Genomic DNA, 11,539 nt, shown 5'->3' on the forward strand with positions numbered 1-11,539 from the left:
GACTTATGTAGCAATGATGCATTGCTAGATGCCACTCATTGTTTGTAACATTGGAATCATTCTAGTATTACTGCTAACGTGACAGGAACCTACAGGGTCACACCCTATAGTTGAAATGAACGGAATAAAACATAGTTGGTGTTGTTTTGGTTGTCGCTTGAATTAAATTAATTATAGAATTAATTTAATTGGGTAATCAAATATCGAACACATTCTGTACAAGGTTGTTGTACTCATAATGAGAACATGAATTTGGTTAGTATATAAATTCAAATAAAGATATGGTTTACCGAAATTATATTACAATTAATGTAATTATAATTTTTGGTTTAAAAATATTATTATATTTATTTAATTTATAGAAACCCTTAAAAAAAGATATAAGAATCCTGTTTTTCTTTAATTTGGGTCTAGCAGCCGTCAAAGAAAATTCTTTTCAAAATTGTTTTGGGGATTCCTTCCGTTCATAACCAACTGGATGGATTGCGTAGAGGTCGGGGTCAGATAGATTGCAGCTAGATTCGATAGCAGATCAGACTACTCGTTGTTAAGGTGTCACTGTTTACTCAGAATAAACATTAGGTAATTTCGTAACATTTTTCAGCCCGATTCGTTCCTTACACATGGATCTGTGGTTAGGGTCGCCGAATTTTTAATTTTTCTGCTGCGCCGTAGGGGTGCCGGCGATCCAACATCTCCATCATCTTTGATTTGGTAGCTTTCATACAGTACAGTAATACACAGAAGCCTACATAACTAGAAGGTTATTAACCTTTTCTTTTCTTTTCTTTTTTCATTTTTTAAGTTTAGGTTTAATTTTTCTATCTTTATAGTTGAGACTATTTTATTTAGGAATTTGGTGTTTGGATCATGTGAGCAAGGTTAGTGTTTTTTTTTCTAGTGCATTTTGTTGCAACTTCAGTTTCTATGTGGTTGGTTAAGAAGGGGGAGGAATAGAAAATTTAAGTGAAAAATAACTTTCATTATTTTAAGATACAATCCATTTTCCTTTTCTTCTTCTTCCTCCTCTTACAACCCTCCTACTCTTGTAACACCCCAAATCCAGTCTAAACGTTATGACCGAATCTAGCGATGTCGTATTGTAACACCCCTTACCCGCATTCGACGCCGGAATAGGGTATGAGGCATTACCAGAACACATACACTTATAAACATGTTAAACCGAGTTATAAAATTTCATTCAAATTTAAAATCTTCAAATTTTTAACATGCTTTTATAAATATTCACGTTATAACTTCAAAATACTATATTTGTAACAAATAGGGCTCCTGAGACACAATACATACTCATGCAATTCAATACTTCATTTCCTTTTCATTTAATTCACGATTCAATTCAATTTCTCAATTCAATATACATTTCAATACCACAATAATTCATTTAATTCAAATCATATCATTTACAATTTCCATTTAATTCACGTACAATTCAATTTCATTAAGTTCAATACTAATACATATTTATCGTTTAACTTAACGTCCCCTTTTTGCATCATTTTACACTTCAAGCTTGAACCTAGTATTTCATTTCCTTTCCACCCTTGTTTCCTACGCATATCACACAGATATAAGTATTACACTCAACCATAGTCACAAGCTAGTCTTTTTGAAGACTAACAAATGATAAACCATTTAATAAAAATTACAACTTTAAACCTTACCACCTTTTATGATCACAGCATATTTTCATTTAGACATTTACCATCTCAATGCATAATTTTATAATTTAATGCGGCGTAATCTAGCCACAACTTGGTCAAAGCCTAAACTTACACACCAACATGCTAGCCAAATAAACATATAGTATAAGCATTATAAGCATGGATAAGCACCATGTCAAAACCATTGTTTTAAAAATAAAAACAAATTTTAATTATCGACTTAAAAATGAAACAAAAATTGGGGTCGCCACCGACCCTTTATTAAGGTGTGATCGACTCAGCTTGAAAACGATTTTGGTCTGCGAATTTTGAGAAATAGGTTCGGGAGTCGGTTACGCACGAGGAAAGGTTAGCACCCTCGTAACGCCCAAAATTGGTACCGAATTGATTTTTTAATGTCTTAGTGTCGAAATTTTGAAAAGATTTTAAAAATACGATCCTTCCTTTTTCAGTAATGTTAATTTTATAAAAGATGCTTGGATAAATTGATGCGGATGATAAGACCTCATTGTCTCAGAGTAATAAAATGTCACACCCAATACATTAGGGCACGACATTTTTAGTCCTCGAGAATAAGCTTGTCCTTTGATTTTCAAACCTCGTGCGATAAAGTCTAAAAGGGATATTCAATTGCTTTAAGTCAGATGAAAAATCGAAACCCAATACGTTAGGGCACAATTTCTCAAAATTCTGAGCATTGAATATTGCCCTTATTATTTTTGCAAAATCTCGTCTCGAGAAGTCAAACGTCCAATACATTAGGGCACAACATGTCAAATTCCCGGGAGGAAGCTTTTTATTTATACCTTTTGATTAGCGAATACTCTCGATTATTTAGACTCGACGAAAAAAATTGGAACCCAATACGTTAGGGTTCAATCTTCTCGAAGATTCCAAATCCCGAGTATCGCATTATCTTGAAAACTTTTGTATGAAATAACTTTGACATTTGTAATCTTTTAAATGAATAAAAAATGATTGAATAATAATGTACAATGCGAAATGATAATTCGTAACTAAAGCACACCAATGAACAATAAGCAATTAATGAACAAATACAAACAAGCATAACAATAATAATTTCATACATTATGTAAATATCAACATTAGCTAATAAGAGGAAACTAATTAAAAATCAAGCAAAAATAACACTAATGAAATATACAAATTTAAACATAATTTAAGAAATAATATAATATATATAAATTAAAAAGTTAAAATAAATTTGCATAAATTAACAATATTGACATAAGTTGAAATAGATTAAAGATGTTAAAATATTTGAAAGAAATAAAATATCTATATAATAATGTGAAATTAACAATAGATTATGTATGTAGGTATAATGAAATAATTTAATATGAAATATGTATACATATAATGGTATTATAAAATAGCATAATATAAAAAGTTATATTTACAAATCTAAAATATGTAATGAGTGAATTTAGAGAGAATACATTATAGAATAAAATAACGCATTATAAAATATAATAATAATATAAATAAAGCTCAAAATGATGATATATAATAAGATAATGTACAAAATATAAGTGAAATATGACTGAATATACCAATAATAAAAAATAATAATTAAATTAATAAAAACAAATGTAAAAAAGGATTAAATCGCAATTAACCTAAATTAACAAGAAAATAATAGAATTAAAATAAAGTGGAGGACCATGCTACATGCGCGAATTACATGGGGGCTGATTGGGAAATATCCCGCTTCTCCAAAACGCTGCGTTTTTGCGCGGGTTAAAATGAAACCAATGAAAATTACAAAGCCAGAATAAATAAATAAAATAAAACAAGGGGACTAGATTGGGTTTTGGCACAAACCAAAAGGACCTAGCATGCAAATATCCCCTCCGAGACCAAATGTGTGGGTCTTGCACGCTCGGGTCGGGTCATCGGGTTAATGGCCCAATACGGCACTGGTTTAGAGCCATTGACACAGGCCCTAAACGGTGCCGTTTTTCCCACTTTAAATAGCCTTTTCAACCCTAAAACCAGTAGCCACTTCTGGGTTTTTTCTCGCGCCTCACAGACTCTAAACCTTCCACTTTCAACTCCAATTTGGGACGGAGCAAGAAGAGGTTTAGATGGCGCCGTCGACGAAAGGTAAATCACTCACCTCTCATATTCAGTATCCGTCAAAAATTACAATGCATTTGTCCTCTATTTTATAGGCCGAAAGTAAAGAAAAACCAAAAATAAGAAAATACAATATTTTTTCTTTTCTTTGCTTTGTTGTTTTCATCTTCTTTGCAGGTACGGGCGTACGGAGGAAGACGTGGCATGTGCGGAGGAGATGCATGCGCGCAGAGGTGCAGCACGCGCAGGGGAGCCTTGGGTTCGATTGCGGCGCTGCTGGCTACTGAAGGTTTCCCTAGGGTTTGGTTCTGTTTTTTTTTTTTGTGTAATGGGCTTAGGGTTAGTGTATTGGTTAGTGAGTTTGGGCTGGTGTTAAGGTTTATAATCGGGCTTGAATTTTGGGTAATTCGGGTTTAGGCCTACTATTTTAAAAACTGGACTGCTATTGGACTTTATAATTATTTTTTACTTAATTTTTTATCTATATTGGGCCATCCAAATTGGCTATTAAGCTGCCCTCTTGCTCGTTGTCGTGTAACGGGAACGGAGCAAAGACTTTAAATGGCCAATTTTGCCCGGTCGTACTGGACTTGGTGCTTTCTTCTTTACTTTAATACATCTTCAGGGGTATAGAAATTGGTGATTTGATCCATTCCATTGTGACGTCGGGGAGATAGGATTTGTAGCTCTTCGAAGAAACATTTGCTATATTTAGTCTGCTCCACTGCAACTTCAGGGAGATGAGACTTGTAGCTTCAACTTGTTCCACTGTAACTTGGGAAATAAGATTCACCGTTGTAGCTTTAATCTATTCCACTGTGATACCAAAGAGATAGGATTCACTGCCTACAGCTTCAATCCGCTCCACTTCAGCTACTCCATTCCACTCGATCTACTTCGAATCTTCTACCTATTTCGCTACTAGTCAGGGAGATAGGACTTACAATCTTCCACCTATTTCGCTTCTGGTCAGGGAGATAGGACATACAATCTTCAACCTATTCCTCTACTGTTTAGGGATCTAGGACTTACAATCTTCCACCTATTCACTGCTGTTCAGGGAGCTAGAACATACAATCTTCAACCTATTCCACTGCTGGTCAGGGAGATAGGGCTTACAATCTTCACCTACTCCGCTATTGGTTAGGGAGAAGGAATTACAATCTTCCACCTATTCCGCTGCTGGTCAGGGAGATAGGACTTACAATCTTCCACCTATTCCACTACTGTTCAGGATCTAGGACTTACAATCTTCCACTATTCCACTGCTGTTCAGGGAGCTAGGACTTACAATCTTCAACCTATTCCACTGCTGGTCAGGGAGATAGGGCTTTGTGATTTCACCGATCTGTTCTCTGGGGAACATGACCTATTTTATTCATTTTATGAACCTAATTATGCCTAGTGATTAGGATGTCATGATTAGAATGAATCAAATGGTCCTAACTAGGTATGTATGGATGATGTTTGCATGAATACAGAATATCATTTTTAGAGTGATCCTTATTTATCGCTCAGGTTGTCATTGCTTGACATTTATTAGGTTTCATCACTGACGCGCTATAGCGCCTTCACTCGGCTGGCATCTCTGACGAAACGCTTAATCAGATTGCCCCCAAGGCACAATCTACTGGGGCACAAGATTTGCACCCTCTTTCTCTTGCTGTAACCCAAGGGTAGAAAAAACTGGCCTTTTCTCAATCCTTCTTCCATCATAATTCAAGGATATAGAATGTGAAGCTCTTTGGTCCTTTACACCATTCCTAGGGTGTCATACCAAATGCCTATGCACAAATTAAAGATTCTCTCCTCCAAGGAAACCCCTCTTATTGCTTGGTAATTATTGCTTGCTTGAGCTTTATCACCAATACAGCATCGTCATTTTGTTTAACCAATGTTTTGACAACAAAATTTGAAGGGATAGTCTTAATCTAGACTTTTTATTCTTAGATTATTCAACCTTTAAACTTGGCGTGTTCCAAATAATAGTCTCGTTTCAGGTTACTGTATTATTTAGATACTTCTAAAGTAATATGCAAAACTTCCCTTGTGAAAGTTTTATTAGTCCATTAATCATTATTCTAATGCAACATGCTTGCAAAAAGAACAAACCGATGGATAAAATAGAAATGTTTTGAAAGCATAACTTGCAATGAATAAATTATCAAGAATATGAGAATAAAAGAGGAATTGACTTGTATCTTTAAAAAGAAAGAAGTATTAAATATAAATAGTATAAAGACTAGGTGCCCCAGATATCGTGGCTTGAACCTCTCCGTACAAACTTCCTAGAGACCATTCTGAGTTTGACATGTGTTTAGGAGATCTACAGTACTCTGTCGATGCCCCAAGATGTCGCGTACCCTTTCTGTTGATTCGGGTATACCAAGGTCACCACATACCCCTATCTGACCAAAGTTCGAGCTGTTTTGATCACCTCATGCCCTATTCTAATCAATATTTGAGCCGCCCTTTTCAGGTTTTCAACTCAAATCCGCTTTTGACTGAAGATGCCCTTTGCGGGTTTTCACATTGGCCTCTCCATTTTACTTTTTCTCTCTTTTTTAATTATTCTTTCATTTTCATTTTTGGACTCAAAGTGCCCTTTGCAGGTTTTCACCTTGGTCTTCTCTCCTTTTTATACGAAGTATTCTTGACTGAGTCTGAGTTTACTGGATTAGTTAGACTTTTACCATCCATCTCGCTCAAAATCAAAGCTCCTCCTGAAAAGGCCTTCTTTACGACATAAGAACCTTACCAATTTGGCATCTATTTTCCTCTAAAATCTTTTTGTAGAGGAAGGATATTTTCAAAACCAGGTCCCCCTCATGAAATTCTCTAGGACGAACCTTTTTGTTATAGGCTCGCATCATTCGCTTCTGGTACATCTATCCATGGTGAATAGCTTTTAGCCTTTTTCCTTCTATCAGGTTCAACTGATCATATCGAGATTGGATCTATTCAGCCTCATCTAACTTAGTTCAGCTAGCACTCGAAGAGAGGGGATCTCAACTTCAATGGGTAACACTGCCTCCATCCCGTAAACTAGAGAGAAAGGCGTTGCTCCAGTAGACATCCTAATAGATGTTCGATAGGCAAGGAGAGCGAATGGTAACTTCTCATGCCAGTTTTTGTAAGTCTCAGTCATTTCCCTACAATCTTCTTGATATTTTTATTAACTACCTCCACTGTACAATTCATTTTCGGGCGATACAGTGACGAGTTGTGGTGTCTGATCTTGAATTGACTGTAGACTTCCCCTATTGTGCTATTGTTCAGGTTCAATGCATTGTCAGATATGATTCTTTCAGGCATTCCATATCTACATATGATCTCTTTTTTAAGAACTTGCTGACTGCTAATTTTGTGACATTAGCATATGAAGTAGCTTCTTCCTATTTAGTGAAATAGTCAATAACCACGAAGATGAAACGATGCCCGTTAGAAGCTTTTGGCGATATAGGCCCGATAACATCTATTCCCCACATGGAGAAAGGCCATGGAGAAGTCATAACGTGAGAGGTGACGGAGGTGCATGTATTTTGTCCGCATAGATTTGACATTTATGGCACTTCTTGGCATAATCGATGCAATCTCCTTCTATGGTGGACCAGTAATAGTCGAATCTCATAATCTGTCTAGCCATTGTAAATCCATTAGCATGCGTTCCACAAATGCCCTTGTGGACTTCTGCTAGGATTTTCTTGGCTTCCACATTATCCATGCATCTCAGTAGTACTTGATCCTTCCCTTTTTGTATAAAATCTCTCCATCTAGGACATAGTCGATGGCTAGTCTCCTTAATACCCTCTTATCGTTCTCCGTTGCCTGATTAGGGTACTCGTGATTCTTCACATATTGCATTATGTCTTGATACCAAGGATGACTGACATTTTTCTCTTCCTCGATATTGTAGCAATGAGCCGGGGTCTCATAAATGCTTACCTGGATAGGTTTCATATCTTCTAGCTTGTTCACCTTGATCATGGAAGCTAAAGTGCCTAATGCATCAGCCATTTGGTTCTCATCTCATGGGAGATAGTGGAAAGTAATGTCATCAACTCTTCCGTCAATTCGAGGATCAACTTTTGATACCTGACTAATTTGAGGTCTTTCGTCTCCCATTCACCCTTGAGTTGGTATATTACCAACGCAGAGTTCCCATATACCTCTATCGTGTTAATTTTACGTTCTATAGTTGCACGGATGCCCATGATGCACTATTCATATTTGGCCTATTATTTGTGCAATCAAAATCCAATTTACTAGTGAAAGGATAGTGGTCTCCAATTGGGGATATCAGGACTGCCCCAATCCCATTTCCTACGGCACTTGAAGCTCTATCGAAATTTAGTCTCCAAGGATGATTTTCTTGAGAACCTTCTTCTGTAGTTGCCACGCACATCAAGTCTTCATTTGGGAAATCAAAATCCAGAGGTTCATAGTCTTCTAAAGCTTGACTAGCTAAAAAGTCTGCTATTACACTCCCTTTAACAGCCTTCTACTTATATAGACTATATCGAACTCGGAGAGCAAAATCTGCCATCTAGCCATCCTCCATTCAATGCAGTTGACTCCATAAACTTGGCTAATTTCAAGATTAGCCCTTAAAATATGATGGAGTCAACTGCATTGAATGGGAGGATGGCTAGATGGCAGATTTTGCTCTCCGAGTTCGATATAGTCTATATAAGTAGAAGGCTGTTAAAGGAGTGTAATAGCAGACTTTTTAGCTAGTCAAGCTTTAGAAGACTATGAACCTCTGGATTTTGATTTCCCAAATGAAGACTTGATGTGCGTGGCAACTACAGAAGAAGGTTCTCAAGAAAATCATCCTTGGAGACTAAATTTCGATAGAGCTTCAAGTGCCGTAGGAAATGGGATTGGGGCAGTCCTGATATCCCCAATTGGAGACCACTATCCTTTCACTAGTAAATTGGATTTTGATTGCACAAATAATAAGGCCAAATATGAATAGTGCATCATGGGCATCCGTGCAACTATAGAACGTAAAATTAACACGATAGAGGTATATGGGAACTCTGCGTTGGTAATATACCAACTCAAGGGTGAATGGGAGACGAAAGACCTCAAATTAGTCAGGTATCAAAAGTTGATCCTCGAATTGACGGAAGAGTTTGATGACATTACTTTCCACTATCTCCCATGAGATGAGAACCAAATGGCTGATGCATTAGGCACTTTAGCTTCCATGATCAAGGTGAACAAGCTAGAAGATATGAACCTATCCAGGTAAGCATTTATGAGACCCCGGCTCATTGCTACAATATCGAGGAAGAGAAAATGTCAGTCATCCTTGGTATCAAGACATAATGCAATATGTGAAGAATCACGAGTACCCTAATCAGGCAACGGAGAACGATAAGAGGGTATTAAGGAGACTAGCCATCGACTATGTCCTAGATGGAGAGATTTTATACAAAAAAGGGAAGGATCAAGTACTACTGAGATGCATGGATAATGTGGAAGCCAAGAAAATCCTAGCAGAAGTCCACAAGGGCATTTGTGGAACGCATGCTAATGGATTTACAATGGCTAGACAGATTATGAGATTCGACTATTACTGGTCCACCATAGAAGGAGATTGCATCGATTATGCCAAGAAGTGCCATAAATGTCAAATCTATGCGGACAAAATACATGCACCTCCGTCACCTCTCCGTTATGACTTCTCCATGGCCTTTCTCCATGTGGGGAATAGATGTTATCGGGCCTATATCGCCAAAAGCTTCTAACGGGCATCGTTTCATCTTCGTGGTTATTGACTATTTCACTAAATAGGAAGAAGCTACTTCATATGCTAATGTCACAAAATTAGCAGTCAGCAAGTTCTTAAAAAAGAGATCATATGTAGATATGGAATGCCTGAAAGAATCATATCTGACAATGCATTGAACCTGAACAATAGCACAATAGGGGAAGTCTACAGTCAATTCAAGATCAGACACCACAACTCGTCACTGTATCGCCCGAAAATGAATTGTACAGTGGAGGTAGTTAATAAAAATATCAAGAAGATTGTAGGGAAAATGACTGAGACTTACAAAAACTGGCATGAGAAGTTACCATTCGCTCTCCTTGCCTATCGAACATCTATTAGGATGTCTACTGGAGCAACGCCTTTCTCTCTAGTTTACGGGATGGAGGCAGTGTTACCCATTGAAGTTGAGATCCCCTCTCTTCGAGTGCTAGCTGAACTAAAGTTAGATGAGGCTGAATAGATCCAATCTCGATATGATCAGTTGAACCTGATAGAAGGAAAAAGGCTAAAAGCTATTCACCATGGATAGATGTACCAGAAGCGAATGATGCGAGCCTATAACAAAAAGGTTCGTCCTAGAGAATTTCATGAGGGGGACCTGGTTTTGAAAAATATCCTTCCTCTACAAAAAGATTTTAGAGGAAAATAGATGCCAAATTGGTAAGGTTCTTATGTCGTAAAGAAGGCCTTTTCAGGAGGAGCTTTGATTTGAGCGAGATGGATGGTAAAAGTCTAACTAATCCAGTAAACTCAGACTCAGTCAGAAATACTTCGTATAAAAAGGAGAGAAGACCAAGGTGAAAACCTGCAAAGGGCACTTTGAGTCCAAAAAATGAAAATGAAAGAATAATTAAAAAAAGAGAGAAAAAGTAAAATGGAGAGGCCAATGTGAAACCCGCAAAGGGCATCTTCAGTCAAAGCGGATTTGAGTTGAAAACCTGAAAAGGGCGGCTCAAATATTGATTAGAATAGGCATGAGGTGATCAAAACAGCTCGAACTTTGGTCAGATAGGGGTATGTGGTGACCTTGGTATACCCGAATCAACAGAAAGGGTACGCGACATCTGGGGCATCGACAGAGTACTGTAGATCTCCTAAACACATGTCAAACTCAGAATGGTCTCTAGGAAGTTTGTACGGAGAGGTTCAAGCCACGATATCTGGGGCACCTAGTCTTTATACTATTTATATTTAATACTTCTTTCTTTTTAAAGATACAAGTCAATTCCTCTTTTATTCTCAATATTCTTGATAATTTATTCATTGCAAGTTATGCTTTCAAAACATTTCTATTTTATCCATCGGTTTGTTCTTTTTGCAAGCATGTTGCATTAGAATAATGATTAATGGACTAATAAAACTTTCACAAGGGAAGTTTTGCATATTACTTTAGAAGTATCTAAATAATACAGTAACCTGAAACGAGACTATTATTTGGAACACGCCAAGTTTAAAGGTTGAATAATCTAAGAATAAAAAGTCTAGATTAAGACTATCCCTTCAAATTTTGTTGTCAAACATTGGTTAAACAAAATGACGATGCTGTATTGGTGATAAAGCTCAAGCAAGCAATAATTACCAAGCAATAAGAGGGGTTTCCTTGGAGGAGAGAATCTTTAATTTGTGCATAGGCATTTGGTATGACACCCTAGGAATGGTGTAAAGGACCAAAGAGCTTCACATTCTATATCCTTGAATTATGATGGAAGAAGGATTGAGAAAAGGCCAGTTTTTTCTACCCTTGGGTTACAGCAAGAGAAAGAGGGTGCAAATCTTGTCCCAGTAGATTGTGCCTTGGGGGCAATCTGATTAAGCGTTTCGTCAGAGATGCCAGCCGAGTGAAGGCGCTATAGCGCGTCAGTGATGAAACCTTAATAAATGTCAAGCAATGACAACCTGAGCGATAAATAAGGATCACTCTAAAAATGATATTCTGTATTCATGCAAACATCATCCATACATACCTAGTTAGCGA

This window comes from Gossypium hirsutum, chromosome D11 (genome assembly GCF_007990345.1).
Source record: "Gossypium hirsutum isolate 1008001.06 chromosome D11, Gossypium_hirsutum_v2.1, whole genome shotgun sequence".
NCBI classification, from domain to species: Eukaryota; Viridiplantae; Streptophyta; class Magnoliopsida; order Malvales; family Malvaceae; genus Gossypium; species Gossypium hirsutum.